This window comes from Bombus vosnesenskii, unplaced genomic scaffold (genome assembly GCF_011952255.1).
Source record: "Bombus vosnesenskii isolate JDL3184/JDL3185 unplaced genomic scaffold, Bvos_JDL3184-5_v1.1 scf7180000016273, whole genome shotgun sequence".
NCBI classification, from domain to species: domain Eukaryota; kingdom Metazoa; phylum Arthropoda; class Insecta; order Hymenoptera; family Apidae; genus Bombus; species Bombus vosnesenskii.
The window spans coordinates 756,076-778,077 of record NW_022884342.1 but is presented as its reverse complement, the minus strand read 5'-3'; the positions used below and the strand labels follow the sequence as shown (position 1 = coordinate 778,077).

At 44.6% G+C, this 22,002-nt stretch overlaps 1 protein-coding gene across 3 annotated transcripts in view; it reads left to right on the top strand.

Moving 5' to 3' along the window:
- The window catches only part of LOC117242267 (homeotic protein antennapedia-like), a 350,813-nt gene that overhangs the window by 111,514 nt on the left and 217,297 nt on the right, over positions 1–22,002 (top strand). For 2 of the 3 annotated variants that reach the window (XR_004495211.1, XR_004495210.1), the window contains one exon: positions 19,978–21,253. The exons of the other annotated variant lie outside the window; for it this stretch is intronic. The gene's annotated coding sequence lies outside the window, so the exon portion shown is untranslated. Of the gene's footprint in view, positions 1–19,977; positions 21,254–22,002 lie in introns of those variants that run through there. 3 annotated transcript variants of the gene reach the window in all.

Below are 22,002 nucleotides of genomic sequence, written 5' to 3'. Positions count from 1 at the left end.
AGTAGCAGTAGCTTAACCCTTGCGCCGAGCGAATTCGCCAGGGGTGAGTCGACTCGATGGTAATGGATTTGCCGACGGCGTTGAACAACGGTTTCGCGAGACCTCTAGCGCGCATTAAGCTTCGTATATCATCGGCGAAAGTTACGGGATCCCGAAGAAAATGTCGGCTGGAGAGCGTTACAAATGGTGTCGGGGGTGGGGGCTTTTAGCCAGCTCCCGTGCCTTTAAAATTAAGTTTATCCGGTACACTTAATGAGGATAAACCACCTGCGAGCGTGCCTTCATAATTTCCTAAGTTATTCTGTTTGCGTGCATTTAACTCTGCCGTCTCGCGGGCTTCTGCATCTCAAGGGGTTGTTGTTGTTGCCGCAGCAACTGGCTCGCGTGAAATGTTGCCCCATCGTGATTTTCATATTCTTCTAAATTCCGCGCGGATAACTGGGTGGCTGGACGATAATGAAACGGCTGCAATTTTCTCGATTCCAAGCGGTTCCTTCGTTCCACCGTTGTTCGGATTATTCGTCGATGTTAAGGAAAATTCAGTGGCCGATATATTCGAAAGTTTGGCCAATTTCTCTCTTTAGCCATAGAAGGATGTAAAAATAGAACGGGAGAAAAAGAAAGTGAAATCGTATGGTGGCAAGAGGGTGACTGGAAAAAGAAAGTAGAAAGTTTTTGGCCAGGTAAAGGAAAAAACAGGAAACTGATCCGCCAAAAGAGATGGCAACTTGTGTCGTTGAAACGCTAGCTATCTGCCTCGCAGCATCCTCCGGTATAATTTGTACTTTAGTCCAGGGGGCGGCCATTCGTTCCCAGAAAACGAACGACCCTTCGAATTGCTTGGCCGAAGCCAATATCGGTTGTAAAAAAAGGTCCCCGCTTTTTCTCTGCTTTCACGAAAGCCTGCGCTGCTTCGCCGGGTTCTCTACCCGGCTTTTATGACTCTTTCCATGTTTGGATGGAAAAAAAAGGATTCCCGGGAAATGTTGGCCGTGGTGGACGCTTTGTGTCGACCAGCCGACACGCCGCCTTCGTTTTCACTTGTTATTACGTTCGTTCCCTCTCCCCTTTGCTCTCCTGTTTGCCACACTCAGCTTCCTCTCTGTTGTTACTACGAAATTAATCGTTCTCGTCTTCCCTCGCAACTTGATCGTTGCTTCAGTCAACTGGTTTCTCGTACAGATTTCTTTCGCCTCGCAGCACGTATAAGGGGGTGGTTTGCGCCATTACACATCGGTCCTTGTTACGTGTCTTCCTTTGACGTTGAGCCATACGTATTTTTCCACGGCCTGAGATTTTCAACCATGTGAAAAATTGCATTTGTCGAGGCAGTCGCTGATAAGACTCGCGCGGATGATGGAACTCGGTGAAAAGTGTAAAACTTGCGAAGTATTCTCCGAGTGTTTTAATTCGAACAATACAGAAAATTATACAGGGTGGTTGGTAACTGGTGGTACAAACGGAAAGGGGATGATTCTAGGCGAAAAAAGAAGTCGAAAATATAGAATAAAAATTATCCGTTTGAAGCTTTGTTTTCGAGAAAATCCACTTTGAAGTTTCGCTGGGTACGCGTGCACTTTATCGACAACGATCTACAGTGAGATCCGTTATAACGAGACGCGATAAAGTGGACGCGTACCGAGCGACAATTCAAAGTCGATTTTCTCGAAAACAAAGCCTCGAACGAAAAATTTTTATTCTATATTTTCGACTTCTTTTTTCGCCTAGAATCACCCCCTTGTACCACCAGTTACCAACCACCCCGTATTTGTTAAAACAGTCGCTGATAAAAATATGGATGATGGAACTGAAAAGTACAAAATGTCCCAAATATTCTCCGAATATTTTCATTCGAACAGCGATACTCACTCGAGCAATAACAGTTATGACGGACAATTTTCTAGCAACCTTATTCAGAATCTCATTATGAAACGGCGCGAAAGAAGAGAAATTCGCGCGATAATTCGCAGCCGGTTGCGAATCATATCCCTACGCTTCTGGTTTTCCGGATAAACGGAAAACTTTATAAAGTACCTTTTGTCGACATCCTGCCGGCGGAGGAATTCGCCAATTAACTCCACGAACCACGTCGTAATTGTAGACTGTGGCCGAGCGTGCAGATTTCACGATACCGATCCAGTGTGTGCGATGTTTAATCGATGGACTGGTTGGTTGGTTCGGTTGTCGTTGAGCTGCGCGTTTTCGTGAAACTTGAATTTCGCTTCCCAACTGCCTGAAATCGGTTCGCCGTGTTGTTAGCCAGCCTTAAAATAGTATTTTAGCCTTGCAAATAGCCACAAGCATAGTGCATGCATGATGCATGCATTGCTGGTCGTATCCCGCATCAAAGTCTCCGTGGAATGCAGACTCGAAAAAGATTTAACGCGGCGACATATCGAAAACAACTCCTGTCTTTTTTTTCTCTCTCTCTCTCTCTCTCTTTCCCTGAATCCTTTTTCTTTACGATCAAATTTTGGACACTTTGGAGAAAATTTTAGAATCTTTCTGACAAATTCAAGCATATAAATTATCGTAAGTTACGGGACAGCCTGTGTGATAGGATGTAAATGGACCTTGTAATTATAACAAAATAAAGTTGACAATTAAATGTACATGTTGTTTTAAATTTTGAAATAGCCTAAGTCTAAAGTTAATAAATAAATATCTACCTACCACGCGGCCAAAGTGTACATAGCTATATCTATCTGTATAACAAATTCATTGATCGATTAGAAGCAGAAACGATCGGTTATTCAGCGACGTTTCTTTTATCCCGGCGATTATTATCCGACTTCTTCTTTATCGTTGCTGTGCTCCTTTATCAGCGTAACCACGTGCCGGCCGCGTTTTTACGACGCAAAGTAGATCGTTAGGTTGGGTGCATGGAACACTGCCAGCAACTATAATCGCGTTACGCTGGAACAGTAGCGCATTGGCGGCGGTGGTGGTGGCAACGTCATCGTATCGAGACGCGAAATCGATTAGCGGCACGATAAATTACGATTTGAATTATATTACCATATTAATTACATATTTACGACGTTATTTATTAGAGTAGACTTGGTTGCGCGCGCGCGCGCGCGCGCGTTCCCCAGTACATGCGCGTTTCTGTTGCATTGTTTCGCGGGCTCATTAAATCCTGCATTGATAGCGGAGGGGCTGCATTAAATTCGCGATCGTGCCACGCTTCGATAATGTAACGAGATATACATATTTTAGGGCCGTTTCTTTTTTTTTCGGAGCTCGTCGTCGAATTTCCGTGCAATTTACATTTCGTCGTCGGCGACGATTGACCGCCAGTTTTTGTCCGCTTCGCGAACACGCGCAGGAACAGAGACTACGTGCAATTAAGAAAGTGCACTCTCGCGGCGTGCTATCGTACGAGTAGTCGTCACGGTGCAAGAATTTGACGGACCTCTGGTGGCGTACGTCCATACGTCAGCCTTTTTCGTCGCCTAAATAAAGAACGGGGCATCGAGAATTGCCTGTGTCGATCGCTTGTTCGCGGGCCGACCCGGTGCCATGGCACAGATATACGCGAAGATAAATTTTGACAGTGAACAAGAAAAGGCAATTTAGAGGAATTCCGGCGATCTACTTTTATAGGAAAGTTTGCCCTGTATAGGCGATAAATCGCGCCACTGGGGCCCGAGTCTGAAAGCTAGAAATATTTAAAGGTATCTCGATCCCGAAATCGTGTTCCCGGAGCCACGGATCTATAGACAGATTCTATTTCGTCGCGGCGGGAGCGTCTCAGATCGCAACTTTTGCCGTTCTTTTATGTGGATAATACTATCGTTGGTACACGGTGATTCGTTAAATTTGTATCGGTTTTGACGGTGCACGATGAAACGACGATCTTTGCTTCGTCGATATTTGTCTGAAATATGAATTGTACACGGTCGTGTCATAGGAACTCGATAAGGTATGTTTAACGATGCTAGGAACCGCGAGTATAGTAAGTAGTATAAGCGGCTTTGCACGAACTGTTATTTGGTCTATGGCATTGCGATGCCATCTAGTGGCTTTAACGACATCGAGCTTAATTATGGCCGCCTCACTCCTGCTTCCGAGGGCGTGGTTAAGGCGGAGACTAACGGCGATGTATATTTCGTCGTATTGGCTCGTCACTCTTTATCGTTCGTCTCCATGTTCGTCGATATAAATCTACATACTGGACAGGAAGGATTTATTCCCCGGAATTTTTCTCGCGAGCACTATCGCGGAAAAGTCTGGCGATTCGTTGGTGGCGAGAGATGCGAAAAAATCTTCGAGGTGGAAAATTCTGTAGTACTGCGCGGCACTATTTTTTGTTAATTGCTCGTTTCCGTCGTAGATGGCAGCACGGGTCGACACATTCTCGGTTGATAAAGCAGCAATTCTGCTTTACCGACGGCTCAATCGGTACGCCGTTTAATTTAGAACTCGCTCCTACTTACCCAGCTTAACGCTATTCCACGGTAGTCCAATGATGGCCGGTAATGCATTTTATGGTTGTTTTTATCGACGCGGTCGTACAGTAACTTACGTTGATGGTTCTGGTTCTCAACGTCGGGATCCGTGCACCGTGCTCAAGGCAACTGTATGTATGCGATCGGGGTCGTGCCTGTGTATCCGTGTACACTGTACGTGTATACGCTGTTGCGCTGACTCGACTGGACCGCTTGCATTTTCCCGACGAACGCATTCTCATGGCTATTCGTCAATAATCCAATAAAGCCGCGCGACTAGCGGCCTCATGAAGACGGAATAAAGTACCGACAGCGTGTGATTTTATTGCGCAGTAAAGCGTGATTCCGACAGATTGATGCACGATCTTTCCTCTCTCTTCCTCTCGCTGCCTTTCTATTTCTCGTTCGGCTCTTTCGTTCTTTCGCGCGCATATATTCAACTGCCTGCTCGTCAAACGGTAGGTCGGGGATCTTTATTGGCTGTAAAGGAAGACATTTTACGATCCATAAAAGCGTTTATAGCGCTCGAGCAGTCTTACCTCGGTTCTTACACCCCGGTTATATCCATTACCCCTTCCGCGGCCTTTCCAAGGGCGGCCACTGGCACGCGCTCTCTCCGCTGCCTTTGAGATTTACAGGTTACGCTCCCGGTAACACCTCGTAAACTTGGCTTAACGACTTTAACCGGGCCTAACTGCTTCCTTCCTGCAATCAGACCCTGACCTACCTCTCGAGCAGACGTCCTAGAAAAATTTCAGCGTGACCACTGTCCGTGAAACCACTGTCTCTTCATCTCCTTTTCAACTTTTACCACATTTTCACCGCAGCAATTTATCTTCCCCTATCTTATTCGAGACTTTACTATAAATTTCATTGCCCTTTCCTTCCACCATTAAAAAAAAAAAAAAAATAATCGTCTAATCGAATACTCCATGCATTTCTTCCGATATTAGAAAGAAAAAAATTATTATTTCTCGAAATTCTCGTGAAACGTGATTGTGCATCAGGTTTCACCCATTTGCAAGTCAATATCATCCTTCTTGATCGACGATTAATCTGTACATTATGGAGAGGGAGAGGATATATTCGCAAGGCCACCGGAGATAAGTTCGTGTGCAGCAGGTGCGTACGAATTCAGAGCAGGAACGTGCTCTTGGCCGTGTCTTACGAGAGAGTCGGGTGCGGACTGTTCTATCCGCTGTTTTATGATTTGTTTTGATTACACTTCATTACCATTTTACGCCTTTCGTTGCCACGTAACTGGCTGGCAATAACTCTTCGTTGTTGATTCTATCGCGACGTTTACGACCGTCATTATTAGCTGATACCACTTGAACTCTCGTAAAGTCTACGCCCGTGCGTCCGGGACATCCGCTTGCACGCTGGCCAACAGCACGTTGGGGGTGGGGGATTCCCGGCCAAAGGGTGGTTGCCTGGAGTGGGGAGACTTATGAGTTGCCGGATCGTCCGGCAGATCGCGTCCTCGCAGTTCGTTCTACGTCTTAATGTCATACTTCATTTATCGAGGCCTTTCTTCCTCCTCTTATCTCTTTACAACGAATCATCATAGCCTTGGGCTTGAAACGATTGCCTCGGCTCTCCAATGCCTTCTTTCTTCATTTTTTCTTACTCTCTCGCACTCCCGTTCTACTCATCTCTTGCTTATTATCTTTGCTTTCATTTCGCGTGCGCCTACTTTCCGTCGTAAATTCTGCCATGACGACCGACGGCGTGGTATCGGAGTATCTTGATGATTTCGGTGTAAATTCAAGGTGTCGAGGAAATTTATTTGTCACTCGACGAACGGATAATTGGACATCAAAAAAACACCTATGTTTCCTTCTTTCCTTTTTATACTTCTTTTTTTTTTTTTTTTTTAGTCACGTTTTGAGATTTATGAGCATGGAGTTCGAAAGTCAAGATCGTATTTTAATTTGCGTCGTAGATATTTCCTTGACGTTGCTCGAACGAACGACAGCGGCTTGTTTACTCGTAGGTTTACTTGCTTGTCGCGTGAATTCATCTATCCGCTTTAGAACGGGCCGAAATAATTCCGGACGTGAAAATATTTCTCTTGCGCGTCTCGCTCTTAATAACGTTCAGAATTCGAGTACAAAGGGTCCGGCTCAGGGATCGGGCTTTAATTTACGTGAAATTTTCGTACGGTGCGGCGGTTGAGCACCGTGCAGCGCTACACAGCGCGCGCGATCAGGCATAAACAAAGGCTTTTTCGCGCGGCTTGATAGCTTAATAAATGTAGCCGCTGATCCGCAGCCTGAAGGAAGCCGCGAATTTCGTAAAACCCGGTTTTGTACAACGGTATTAGCATTTAAAAGTAAGTTGCGCGCGCCCCGTCTGCCGGCGCCATTGGCCCGCATTTACACAACAATGAGGGGCCGCACTCTAAAAACTCCCAGAATCCCCGGGCTCCGAAGCGAACGCGGTGGAAAGAGCAGCGGAGACGTTGGACGAAAAAGAAAGAGAAACGGAGAATCGTAACGCCATCTCGATCTTTTCTTTACTTCCTCTCCCTCCCACCTCAATTCCCTCGTGTCTCACCCTCCCTGCTGCCTCTCCTCATCCTCTTCCATTTCGGTTTTGAGGTTAGGGTGCTGTGGGTCATAGAACGGGATAGAGGAGGCAACGGCATACAGCCTCCGACTAGAACCTCTTGCAACACAAAACCTAAGGCTTCCATAGCCGTTTTTTTCGTCGTTTTCTTTTCGGGTCTTGGCTAGCCACAGGGAGAGGATGGCATACGCTTCGCTCCGTCTGCCTGGATATTTCTAACACATACGATACACGCCACATCGTCGCCCTTCGTCTCTCCCTGTCTCTCTGTCTCTCTCCCCTCCCTTCCTACTCTTTTCGGACTACAGCGTGATGGCTGCTGCGACGTTGCCAAATTATCTTACATAACTACTTAATTTTTCTAGGCACCACCGATACCATGAATTCGATCTCTTCGTCTTCTTTTTCTTGTGCTATGCTTGTTTAAAACAGGTCTATATTCGGCACGGTTCGTAAAGGCATATTTTATCAGTAACTAAAATCAAAATTTCGAAACAAAATATTGTTTCTCATCGTAACGCTACAAAATTTGCGTACGTAGCGATACTTGTATAAACTTGTATAAACTTCATTAGGTGCTGCTTGTTCGTTAAAATTGTGCGAATACTTAAATGGTAGAAATTTCCAGATGTTGATGTTCGGAAATCGATTGTATCGCTATATAGAAAAACAGGTCGAGAACAACGAGGTGGACGCGTGTTAACCGTTTCACGAGTTGTCGCGCGGCAAAAGAGCCGCGACAAACGTTTCACGAGTAGTTTTACGCCTTCTTCGTCGTGGCTGAAAAAGCACACGGACAGTCTCGGTGCTCGCGGCGCGCTGCATTTCTCTACGTGTCTCGTGTGCGCGATTACACGGTTCGTTTAACGCGGCAAGAATGACCGTGCGCGCGCGTCCGCGTTGTCCATCAATCGCGGGCAGTGGGGAAGTCCCCGGTGTTCATATGCCGTGCCCGTGTCCAGCAGCGAATAATTGCGACCGATAACGCAACGCCAACGCGGCCGGTAGCTTAATTAAAAAGAAACGCGTGAAAATCGTTCCAACGATTCGAAATAGGGATATCGTCCGGCGGCTCTCTCTCTCCACTCTCGGCTCGAACGTTTCCAGTTTCGGACGGCTGCTTATTTATACAGACCACCCGGGAGCGAGATCGCGTTGAAATAAAGTGGTACGAGCTAAATGTTCCTTGACCACGAGCGCCCGCGCGCACGTAATAAATATCCCCGCGTGGAATTTATCATTGTTCGCATTACTTTATCGCGGAACGAGATTAATGTCTTCATCCGTGGTGTGACCGACTTCCGTCGATTTCCTACCTTCACGGTTTTACCTATCTTTTCGTCTTTTACTTTGCACGTTCTCGTCACGTTTGCGTTCGTATATAAATTTCAAGGAATTTTGTAACAAGAAATCAGGATCGATAGAAAGAAGTAGCGAAGAAGTTGGAAAGATTTTATTGGTCGTGCAGATGTTCGAAGTATGAGTTATAGGTGGCGTTAACGCGTTTCTTTCTCCACTCTGTCCTCGAGTTACAAAGATTCCTCGTGTAATGCGTTCATTGTACGCGACCGGAACCCTCGGTCGCGTCAGCTTCTCCCTCGTTCGCAACCCACTTACACACATCGTAGTATCGAGGTAACCTTTCTCGAGTCCCGTTGAAGTTCTCGAAAACTTCTTCGCGCTCGTGGGCCGTGCATAAAGGCGAGCAAGTTTACGAGGATGCCGCGGCAGGGTGAACGGGCTGCCTAATTGCCATACACTCGACGGGACGCTTACCCTTCAGGAAGATACACTTCTGGATCGCGGTGGAAGTTGGAAAAAAACCGGGAATGCATCTTTTCTTTCGTTCTCGCGCCAACTTTATATACTCTCCATATATATATATTTTTTTTTTTTCATTTCTAAACTTTCCTACCTTTTCTATTAAATTATAAACGAACCCTCTCCGACTTCTTGATATTTAAACGCTTGAAATAAAATGATATTTAAATATTTAAATAGTACGGTACAGCGATTTAAATATTCTTTTGCACGAAATAGAAGTACGCAAAGAGAAATGCGGCGAGACTTCATAAAACGCGAATTGTACAGGCGAAAGGGGTGGAAGAGATAACAGCCGTATTACGTAAGCGTAATATCCGACGATACGAAGCGAGAAAAAATTGACGCCACTTTTAGCCGGTGCCTCCTTCGTTATTCTAATGCCTGAAAAAGTTGCGCATCTTTGCAAATTATGGCAAGGGGTGGAACAAGTCGGAGGGACTCTCTCGGTGGTCTCGCTCGATCCCTCGGCAGATTATTCTCGCATCAGACCGCGGCCGCGGTAAATTATTCGTTTTCGACTAAAAACGGACAATGGAATAAAAGTTTGGAGGCAAGTTTACGCTTCTTGATCGAATAAATCATATCCACGCTGGAGCGTGCGAGCGCGCGAACGCGCTTTAAAAGTTCAGGCAACGGTATGAGCGGTAGCGAAATATGAGAACTAATTGCGACGCACTCCGCGGGGAGTTAAATCATAAGGAGGTGGGAAAGGGTGGTTAGAATTTTCAGTTGACTCTCCACTCTCTCTTTTTCTCTTCACTCGGCTGTATATAAACTTAAGAAGAAGCAGCGGAGACGAAAAGGAAGGGACGACGGAGCGTAGTTATATCCCGCGCATGTTGCCAGTAGCTCTGGTGTGTTTTTCATTTTCTTTATATCACCCTTGACGCTCGTAAAACCATTACCCGTGACCGAGCGAACGCAACTTCTATATAAAGCGTATCGGTGTGTACACATCCACAGTCGCAGCGATCTACGCGGTCTTTGATGATACTGGAACTTCTTTCGCTTCCTCGTTCTACCCTCTAGCTGGTTCGCGACGACGAACCCAATTTCCTCGGCGACGGGAATTCCACCCCTCGGATTTTCTTCGCTCACGTGCCCACGGGAAGGATTCAGTTTTCCCCGATACCAATTACAAACCGTATACCACTTCTCCTTCGCGATTTCTCCCTTCGCAATTCCTTCGAACTGCTCCCTCACTTTTACCCGATTCCCTCTTTTTTTTGTTCCTTTTCTTTTCTTTTTTTTTTTTTTTTTTCTCTCAATTCCATGGCCGATTCTGCTCGTTCTGGCAGCGATCGAAATTACCTGCAACAATCTTCACTTGTTCTTTATTTAACCGGAACAACCGAAATACCGGCACACGGCTCATTACACTGGGGCGTCGAGGACGACTTGATACTCCGATGTGTAGATAAGTCAGTTAGCGACTCGCTCTAGCGCGTTCCAACGTGCAGCCTTTTTTGCGTACCTCGTCCTCTTATTGCCCTCCTCTCTCCTTCACTCCTGCTCACTCCTGGTGGGTGATTCATCATCGGCGTCGTCCTCTCTCCTTTCTCTGGCTTGGCTGGTTGGCTGGTCTGACTGGCTGGCTCGCTGGCTTGCTTGGTTTCTGGCTTTCTGGCCCCTGGACCCGCGTACCTCCTCGTCTCTTTCGCTCCTTCTCCCTTCCTCTACCTCTACTCTATTACTCGCTCTTCCTCCTTTTCCTCCTCCCCCTCCTCCTTCTCTTTCTTCTTTCTGCCGCTTCTCAGACGTCTATGTACTCGTTTTACTCCTACACTGGAGTCGTACCAACATGCAGTTCTGGCTCGGCAGGGCGCTCTTTCGCGCTCTTCGCTTATAGGTATTGCCGCATTTCTCCTGGCACGTCCTGCAGCCTACGAGAGGAGAGACGGTTCCGCCAGTATCTCAAAAATTTGACCACGTTCAATTTGCTCAATTTACACCTGCGTCCACGATCTCGAGTCTTCCTTGTTTGATGTTTCAACGATCGCGTAACTTTTCCTCCCTATACGACTCCACTTTTCGCCTCCATTTGCACAAGTTAGCTTTTGATTAATTGTTTCCTGTACAGATCTAAAAACAAACAGATTATTGTCGACGTTACGCGCTGCTACATGTTCTTATTCGTACATGACAATGTACGTGGAATTTCCAGCCGATACACGCGCTTATTTTTATGATTACATCGCAAGTGTAAGAAACAACCAACGAGACCAGCACTCGTCGCAAATCTGCACGGTGTTTACGTTATTCTTAGAGAAGCGAAGAAATGCGACGATTTCTTCATTATTTCTGCCGACTATCGTTTTCTCGCGCGTGCTATATCCCAGCATCGCAGCATTCCGTCTCGCTGTGGGTTTAAGGAGGATCCCGTGCCTGTTCCACGGTGTCCGATATATCCCTGGGTCGCATCGCACCCGGCCAAGATATCCGCTCAGTTAGGTACACCCACTATAAGGGAGAGTACGCGTCGCTATAAAACACGCGAAGCGATATATTACCCGGCGATATCACTCTCCGGCACGAGGCGATACGGTAATATTTCGCCCGGGTACGCTTGAAAATGTTGCCGGTGTAAACACTGCGGGGGCACGCCGTGGATCGCCGTCTGCGCGAGAATCCCCTCTTATTTCCGGCTGATGTTCCCTCGTCATCGAATACCCACGATGCTTTTCCTCCTATATCTTCTCTTCTTCATACAACCGACGAGTCAATTATGCGGCGACACGGGACAATGTTCTGACTCGCGTCCAATCTTCCTCGATCTTCCCTATGTGGGTGTACAACAGAGTGAGAGTCTGTTGGAAGGAAACGCTGCGTGCCACGGGTCAACACGATTTTTCTACTCTTCGACGATTTCGCGTGCATCTAAATCGATAGTCGGTCGATAAGCGACGGTCCGCTAGGATCTCGTTTACCTGGCCGAGACTGTACGACCCGGTGTGAAATATCACGACGGTAGAGAGAGAGGAAAGGATCTCTCGGCAGAGGTTCGCTTAGAAGGGACCACCTTCGGTTTCGAAGGTGGGATTTCGGTAATTCGACGTATTCGGGAACGGAGGAAGACCGATGGAACTTGGCCTGGCTTCGACGGACGAAAAGGACGTCGCGTGAGAGAAAACGACGAAGACCCGGGGGCAAGGACGGACGAAGAGGGGCAGAGAGAAGCAAAGAGAGAGAGAAATGGGTTGGGTATGGGGGATAGAGTAGGGGCGGGAGGGCGTTCCACGGCACCCTGCATGGGGTAGCTTGCAACCTCACGCGACACTAGAGCCATCTATATCCCCGGAGATTTATGAGTTCCTGGTGCAGCGGCTGCTCGCAGCAACTACACACCACGCAGTATCGGGTCCGGTACGGTGTTGGTGCTGCCCCCTGTCGCGACGGGCGTGCTGTTGCCCCGCGGGGGTTACGCGCAATTCGCGCTCGTGCAACGTCGCTCTGATAAAAAACTTGCGACTCGATCTCAATCCGATGCTTCTGCGAACTTCCTCCGCGCCGTCTCGCGCCCTTCGCCGTTCCCTTCGCCATCGCCGGACCTAGCGATCTCTCCGTCTCTCTTTCACACACACACACACACGTACGCTTCTTGCGACTACACACAGCGTCGCGCCGTCTCGTTTCCTCTCGCTCGTCGCTCGCACTTGAAATATCGATCATCATTGTGTTTCCTACGCGTTTATAGACTGCGAACGCATTGAAGTTATGGGGCGATGCGTTTCTGTGTCGTCCGGGTTTCTTCCACCTTTTTTCATCCTGCGTCGCGTTGAAGACTGAGACTGTGTGGGTGTACCTTGTTTTTTTTCTTTTTTTTTTTAGTTACAAGTAAGTGCGAATTGGGAGGACGGTATTTAGTATCGTTAGATAACCCTGGTTTTTTTTCTTAAGTATTAAACGTACTGTTGAGTCATAGGTAATTGCATTTACGTTGTTCATTTCGAGTGTAACAATTTTATCTTGCATTCTGTATCTGTATACAGAGACTATTGCTTTTTACCATTGTATCAATTTCCCAACAAAATGGAATATTCTAACTCTATCGGTTACGCTCGACTCTGATCTGAGACTTCCGCGGAGGGGTTGAAGAAAATAAAGTAAACCGCTGGTTAGTGCTACTAGATTCGTAAAAAATGCAATCTCCTAATCGAAGTGAGAATCGTAGAACGCAGGGAAAATTGTCTGTATCGCGTCTGGGTAGGACAAATCGCAGATGCGATCGCTTGCACGATGAAGTCATTTGATGGAGCGATCCTTGAGCGAGAAGAGGGCTAGATGGTATCTCCTTGAAACAAAGAACTGGCTTGCTCGATGCACGAGAGACAAGAGGAAGAGGCAAGGGGGGTAAAAAGCAATCGGCATCGATGGTGGATCGTTGGAAGGAAGGAAAGGCACTCGTAAGTGGAGATTTTTCAAGTGTCCCCTCGACGCAACCGTCCATTCGCACTGTATGCGATAGCCTGCATGGGTAACCGAATAAAATAGCAAGAACGAGGGAAAGAGAAAGAGAAAGGGAAGGAAAACGGGGTTTAGCAGCGGTGGCACGAGGGTACGGGACGACGACAACGATATGAGTACCGGTATCTACCTACCTATGCTTCTGCTCTCCAACCCAAACGCCCCATCCTCTTGATGCGGCCGGTTTACGAGCAACCTGTGGTAACGAGAGCGATAGATAATAACCGCTCCGTGCTCAACCCCATCCCTTTTCTCGTCCTCTTCCATTCCTCTCTCTCTCTCTCTCTCTCTCTGTCTCTCGCTTGCACCCTTCCGTACGTTTCTTGTTCTAGCGGGCTAGAACGCTGCTCTTGCACATGGATATTACCCGTCGGTTATTTTTTCTCGATTCGCGCGCTTGAATTTCTTAAACGCTCGTTGGGAACCGAGGCCGTGAGATTCGATTTACGACCGTAAAATATAGCACTCGATTGCTCCACGTATCGGGAATTTCTTTCGTAGAAGACGGGCGAGCTTCTAACGTAAACTTTCGCGGTTCTGCTAAGAGTTGGATTTACAATAGTTGAACCAGTTACGATAAGCAGAGACGAGGATGAATGAAGAAGTTGATAGAAGAATGACAATTAATCTGCGGTTATAATTGTAGAAAAATACATCGAAGAATAGTTAACGTCAGATAATTGTTCATCTGCCTACAATTAACATTCCTATGAAGAAAATTGTAGAACTATTGATCCACACAAAATGAGTGATTTTAATCTTCTTTTTCTTGGCAAATACTGTTGAGATTGATTAATCGAAGAAAGAGTGGATGATTTATGAAGAAGTTGATAGAAGAATGACAACTAATCTACAATTATAATTGTAGAATAGTTAATGTCAGATAATTGTTCATCATTCTGCAACTAATATTCCTGTGGAGAAAATTGTAGAACTACGAATTCACACAAAATGAGTGGTTTTAATCTTCTTTTTCTTTGCAAATACTGTTGAAGTTGATTAATCGAAGAAAGAGTGGATGAATTATGAAGAAGTTGATAGAAGAATGACAACTAATCTACAATTATAATTGTAGAATAGTTAATGTCAGATAATTGTTCATCTTTCTACAACTAACATTCCTATGAAGAAAATTGTAGAACTATTGATCCACACAAAATGAGTGATTTTAATCTTCTTTTTCTTGGCAAATACTGTTGAGATTGATTAATCGAAGAAAGAGTGGATGATTTATGAAGAAGTTGATAGAAGAATGACAACTAATCTACAATTATAATTGTAGAATAGTTAACGTCAGATAATTGTTCATCTTCCTGCAGCTAATATTCCTATGGAGAAAATTGTAGAACCACCGATTCACACAAAATGAGTGGTTTTAATCTTCTTTTTCTTGGCAAATACTGTTGATGTTGACTGATCGAAGAACGAGTGGATAAATTATGAAGAAGTTGATAGAAGAATGACAAATAATCTACAATTATAATTGTAGAACAGTTAATGTCAGATAATTGTTCATCTTCTTGCAACTAATATTCCTACGTAGAAAATTGTAGAACTATCGATCCACACAAAATGAGTGGTTTTAATCTTCTTTTTCTTGGCAAATACTGTTGAAGTTGATTGGTCAAAGAACGAGTAGATGATTTATGAAGAAGTTGATAGAAGAATGACAACTAATCTACAATTATAATTGTAGAATAGTTAACGTCAGATAATTGTTCATCATTCTGCAGCTAATATTCCTATGAAAAAAATTGTAGAACCACCAACTCACAGAAAATGGTTTTAATCTTCTTTTTCTTGGCAAATACTGATGATGTTGACTGATCGAAGAACGAGTGGGTGAATTTGTAATAGAAAAGTATATTGAAATAATTAAAGGTACAAGTATAATGTTTAAGCTTATGCTGCTCCAGATCCTCGCTGTCTTAGTGTTACGATACAATGGAATAGTAGGGTCACGTTCGTATATTTACAGCAAAAGGACAATACCAAAAAGGTTAGCCTGATAGCTTTAGCTAGAGGCTGCAAGGAACATAAATAGAAATCTTTCTATGACTTTCTTCGTTGCTAGACCTTGCAACCCAAAACATAATGTATATTCAAGGGCACGATAATATGCACCTCTCCTTATTTAGAATATTTCTGCGTAATAGCAGTCTCCAGGTCACGGATATACATAAACAAAGATGCAGAGTTTTTCTTGAAATAATTACTTCAACAAATACTAAGAATGTATAGATGATTTTTCATAATATTGTAGCGTCGTGGACAAGGGGCTCTGGGGGTGGCGGGCGAATTATAAACAAGCGGTTGGGGAACATGTGCGTGGTGGGGCTAAGATAAAAGACAAGGGGTTGCTAAGTGACATAAACGAATTAACAGCATTGTGAGTTGAGAAGTGAGAGAATACGAATTGCATTACCGAGAGAGTGACGAGAGTTGCAAATTAACAATCTAGTTGTCTTAATCATAGTACGTCATTGTGATTAGTTCGCGTTAAATAACCATCGTTTCCTGTTTAATCAACATCTGTTTGATCCATTTATTCTAAATAAACTAATTGTAGTAAAGATACTACGATATTAACGTTGAGTTGCGATCGAAACATATTATATCTGTGTTATTCTCAACATTTAGCATTTTAATTATAATTATTTATATACAGTAGATTCACGGAAACACGTATTCCTCCCCTTTCTCAGATTCTACGAATTAATCGAGGATTTGCAGCCCTTACTCAAATTCTCAAGCTGTTCCAAGGCAAATTCCCTCTAAACAACCTGAAATTCTGTTTTCGGGCGCAAAGCGAAACTCGTATCGCCCTCGTCGCGTTCGAGATTCGTGCTTTCGGTTTTTGCGAGCTTTAAGCAACGTTAGACTCGTGCGACGTAAAGGCACGCGGGAACGGGAATTTATTGCGGCTTAAAAACTCCGGCTTCCTTCGGAAATCCTGATAAATGCGCGAAGGAGCAACGCCTCCGTGTATATACGTACGTTTAAACTCGTTACGCAGCGACTCTAGGCCGAAAGGCAAACTTACGGCAAAAATGAAATACAGCCACGAACAAACAAGCCTGTTCTCGCTCTAGGCTGTTCCTAGCCAGCTTCTTCTCGCCTGATTTTACCCCCCGTTTCTTCCTTTCCGCCCATTTCTTTCCCCATTTCATTTCCCATCGAACGAAAATCACAGGACAAAACTCGTGACAAGCCAGGACTTTCATATTTTAAAGAAGAATTTGAGAATTCAATATTTTGTCAATTCCCATAAACGAAAATTACAGGAGAAATTGATGACAAGCTACAACTTTCATATTTTAAACAACTTGATTTGAAAATTCAATATTTTGTCAGTTCCTATAAACGAAAATCACAGCAGAAACTGATGACAAGCCACAATTTTCATATTTTAATGAATTTGATTTGAAAATTCAATATTTTGTCAGTTCCCATAAACGAAAATCACAGCAGAAACTGATGACAAGCCACAATTTTCATATTTTAAAGAATTTGATTTGAAAATTCAATATTTTGTCAGTTCCCATCAAAAGAAAATCACAGCAGAAACTGATGACAAGCCACAACTTTCATATTTTAAACAACTTGATTTGAAAATTCAATATTTTGTCAGTTCCCATAAACGAAAATCACAGCAGAAACTGATGACAAGCTACAACTTTCATATTTTAAAGAATTTGATTTGAAAATTCAATATTTTGTCAGTTCCCATAAATGAAAATCACAGGACAAACTCATGACAAGCCACAACTTTCATATTTTAAACAACTTGATTTGAAAATTCAATATTTTGTCAGTTCCCATAAACGAAAATCACAGCAGAAACTGATGACAAGCTACAACTTTCATATTTTAAAGAATTTGATTTGAAAATTCAATATTTTGTCAGTTCCCATAAACGAAAATCACAGCAGAAACTGATGACAAGTCACAATTTTCATATTTTAAAAAATTTGATTTGAAAATTCAATATTTTGTCAGTTCCCATAAATGAAAATCACAGGACAAACTCATGACAAGCCACAACTTTCATATTTTAAACAACTTGATTTGAAAATTCAATATTTTGTCAGTTCCCATAAACGAAAATCACAGCAGAAACTGATGACAAGCTACAACTTTCATATTTTAAAGAATTTGATTTGAAAATTCAATATTTTGTCAGTTCCCATAAACGAAAATCACAGCAGAAACTGATGACAAGTCACAATTTTCATATTTTAAAAAATTTGATTTGAAAATTCAATATTTTGTCAGTTCCCATAAACGAAAATCACAAGACAAACTCATGACAAGCCACAATTTTCATATTTTAAGGAACTTGATCTGAGAATTGAATATGTCGTCGGTCAATTTTATATAATTTCTCCAGTTTCGTTTCATTTCCATATTAAACACACCTACGTGTATGCAACTTCTTGCAACTTCTTTGCAACTTCTTGAAATATTTCAAAAATTCATATGGTACTATCTCTGAATTTAACGAATCTTCTTCCCAACTACGCAAGGACAAATATACAAGCGGAGTATCGAAGTTAGAAAATCGATAGGAAGAAACTCACGGTCTCGTAAGAGCGTGGAAGATCGTATTTCTTAAAACAAGATCGTCGTGTGATTCCGCGCGAATGATAATGCGAATGCTGAATTTAGTAGAATTTAAACGAGCATCGTACAATACACGCATGGAACCGAGTTGTCCGTGTATCGAAGAAATCGTACAGCACGTGAAATGTAAAAATACGAGGAGAACTATTAAAACGAGGGAGGAGAATCGGTCGATAGGATTGAAAGGAATAACTGGAGCCAGCGTCGCTGAATTCAGACCGACGATATTCGTTGGGGAAGCGAAAGAAGCAGGTCGTATAAGCGGATAGATTGAACAGTTGGCGCGAGTTTGCGGCTGTAAAATGTGCCGACCTTGCCAAGTGCTCGAGAACATCCTCTCCACCTTTCCGTCTCCTTCGTCCGCCTTTGTCACGACGGCCGATGCAGCCAGGGCAAACAACTTCATCCAAGTCCTTACGGGTACGATCTTCTTCCTCCTTCGATCTCGCAGTTACGAGAATTCTCCTTGCTATTCCGAGGCCACGACCAAGAACGAGCAAGACGAACGTAAAGAAGTTCTTTCGTTAAGTTTATAATCTTTCAGCCGGAACGATCGGACTCGATGAGAAAAAGAAAGAGTCGCAGTCGTAGGAAAGAAAAGGGGGCAGTTTCACGAGTCGTCAGGACCGACGTGGGATCGAGAGAGCGTCAAAGGGTGGTAAGGAAGAATCGGCGAGTGGAAAGTAGCAGCTGGTTATAAAAAGGAAGATAAAGGGGCGGCGACGGCACGCGGAAGAAAAGGCAGAGAACGGCAGCGACGGATTGGCAACGGCCACTGCCTCCGCTCTGCCCTCTTCCTCCCTCAGACCTTCTCGACCCAACCCCTTTCGCTCTTAGCGCGGGCTATCGATATCCCCGAGATACGGACACCACGAAAGACCGGGCTCAACGTGCGTGTGGCCGGACAAGGCACCACGTGCATTCGTCCCATTACAAAAGAAGCTGAACCAGCGCCGGACGACCCTACCCGTCGTGTCCTCCGCGCGTTCAACGTACGAACCTATGGACCGCGCGGTGGAACCTTGAACCGTCTGCAGCATCCTTCCGCGACTCGCCACCCCCCACGGAATAACGTCGATTTTTTTCCAAATCTTTACTTTTCTTCGAAGAGAATCGATGCAGTGGATGTATAAAATATTACGCATAGATTTTTGGTAGAAGACGATGGTCAGATTTGACGAAGAATGTTTAGGGATTGTACGAGAACGTCGATTTTTCCTGCTTGTCAACGATACCCCGTTTTCTCTTGCGACGGTACGCGCGATTATCTTCGTGTAATCGTACGATGTACGCGTAATTGCGTTTTATACGATACTGTTAAATTTATCCGTTAATTTTCTCTCCGTTGAGAATTGTGGATGTTTGAAGCGGAAATAATGTTACAGGAACACTAAATTTATAATACTTGGCATTAATATTAGAATAGTAATATATTTATTTTATGGACGATTTCTTATACAGGGTGGTTGGTAACTGATGGTACAAGCGGAAAGGGGGTGATTCTAGGCGAAAAAACAAGTCGAAAATAAACAATACAAATTTTTCATTTGAAGCTTTGTTTTCGAGAAAATCCACTTTGAATTGTCGCTCGGTACGCCTGCACTTTATCGCGTCTCGTTAGAACGCATCTCACTGTAGATCGTTGTCTCGATTGGCGTTATTTCTTTAATTTTTTCAACTTTTATTCTATATTTTCAATTTGTTTTTCCGCTTGTACCACCAATTACCAACCACCCTGTATATTCATCGATACACACTTGCACGCGTCTCAGCACTTTCTTCCGACTATTAACCGACTGACTACTAGTTTACATTCGCCTATTTTCGAGACGCCGCGCACACACATACCTCCACACGCTAATACCCACATACTACGCCTTTAACTCAGTGCAGCACAGAAAATGATACATATCTCGACACTGTCTGCTTTGTGGCTTATTTCGCAAAGAAAAAGAAGCCGCTGCCGACCAGTCTCGGCGGGAAGAAACGCGTCGACGAAACACCGCTCGTCACCTAACACGGCACGTTCTGATTTCTGTTTCAGGTGAGTGGCAGGCTGCATCCACTGTCTCTGTAATGCCAAATAGATGGTCGATGTGCGTATCTGTCGATCGTCAATTTATCGGTTGCGGCGAATCGGATGCTGCACCCGGTGAGTGACGAACCCGCCTCCCGCTCCCCCGCGCGCCAGCACCACCACCACCACCACCACCACCACAACAACCAACCCTCTATGGAACCTCCTGTAGCTCACTTTGACCAATAATCCCGCAGACCAATCAGTATCCAAGTGCACAGTGACGTCCGTACAAGCCTAGTATTGTCGTAGTCCCCCCGTTTGCCCCCTCCCATTTTCTGGCCTCTCTATCTGTAGTCCCTGCTTTGGCGCAGTAGTGTGTAGATAGAGGGGGTGAGTTATACGGAGTAGTTCCGTTCGTTGAAACAACCGATCTCCGTCCGTCTCTCGTTTTCGAGCGTGAAAGGTCGACCGAGGGACGACGATACAACCGCGCGTGAACGCGTCCAAAGGGACGAAGATGAAGAGAGAGAGATGGGGCAAACATTGCGTGTGTGCGTGTCTCTCGAAGGTCTATCGGACGTCTCTCGTCGTCCCATTGTCTCGGTTTGTTATACGATTACGATAAAAGTAGTAGGCGCGCTGGGGTGCGCGTAATTCTCTGAAACCTAAATACGTAACGAAAAGCCTACGAGGTAATTAGTAAGTTAACGCTTAGGAAGGTGGACAAAGTATCCGCGAGTGTCGTCGATGTTGCGGAAGGATCGTCGGGGGGGTTGCGTCGGTGAATTTGTCGATTCCATGGACGCGTTTCCCAGTGACAAGAAGAGAATTCTCGCGAATCTCGATTGTACAGAAAAGAATGAGAAAGAAAATGCTATATATTTCGCGAATGCTTCCTTCCTCCTCCTCCTCCCCCCGTTTTTCGTTTACTCAGCGTTCCTCCGTTTGTTTCGCTTTTCGATCGTGCACGCTCGACGATACGCGATCCCTTCCTCAGCGTGTTATGCTACGACTGCTGTTGATGTTATGTTTTTGTTAATTTTTTTTTTTTTTATTGTCTGCGAAACGACACGAGAACACGTTTCTACCGTCGCCGTGTGTCTCGTCGTTGTTCGAGCGCGGCTCGCCGATCTCCATGAGAAATTACGTCCGACAGATGATAACCGTCGTCCTGGTGCTGACGATCTCGTCGGGCACGGCGCGCGATAAAAACGTGTTCCTTTCGATCGGTACAAAATATATATGTTGATGTTCGATAATTTTGTTAAATATTATATATACAGAGCGGTTGGTAACTAGTGGTACAAGCGGAAAGGGGGTGATTCTAGACGAAAAAACAAGTCGAAAACGTAGAATAAACATTTTTCGTTCGAGGCTTCGTTTTCGAGAAAATCCACTTTGAATCGTCGCTCGGTACGCCTGCACTTTATCGCGTCTCGTTATAAAGGATCTCACTGTAGATCGTTGTCTCGATCGACGTTATTTTTTTGATTTTTAAAATTTTTGTTCTACATTTTCGACTTCTTTTTTCGCCTAGAATCACCCCCTCTACGTTTGTACCACCAGTTACCAACCACCCTGTAGAAACGTTTATGCGATATACATACGCGCCTGCTGGATACGTGCGAGGCGCGCGCGTTCGTCCCACGAGTCGAACGTAACGTTTTTCCCTCTGTACGTCGATTATCGCATCAAGAGAGAAAAAAGAGAAAAAAGGAACAAGAATGAAGTTAAAGATACAAACAGATTCCTTCACCTTCGTGCTATCCCTTTTTCTTTCGCTGTGTTCGTTTATAATTTCTCCCTCCTTCTCTCTCTTCCTCTTTCTCTCTTTCCTCATCTGTACGCGAATCGCTTCGATCGCTGACTCTCGGCTCGAGCAACAGAATCGAACGAAACTCCGATAGTCTCTAACGAGCAAGATTATTACATTGTACGTACCTACCTAGTACCTATAGACGCCTACCCAGACACGAAGTGTGCGTGGCGCTATCCTAAGCAAGTAAAACAACTATTCTAGTTAATGAATGTATACGAATAGCCGCTAAG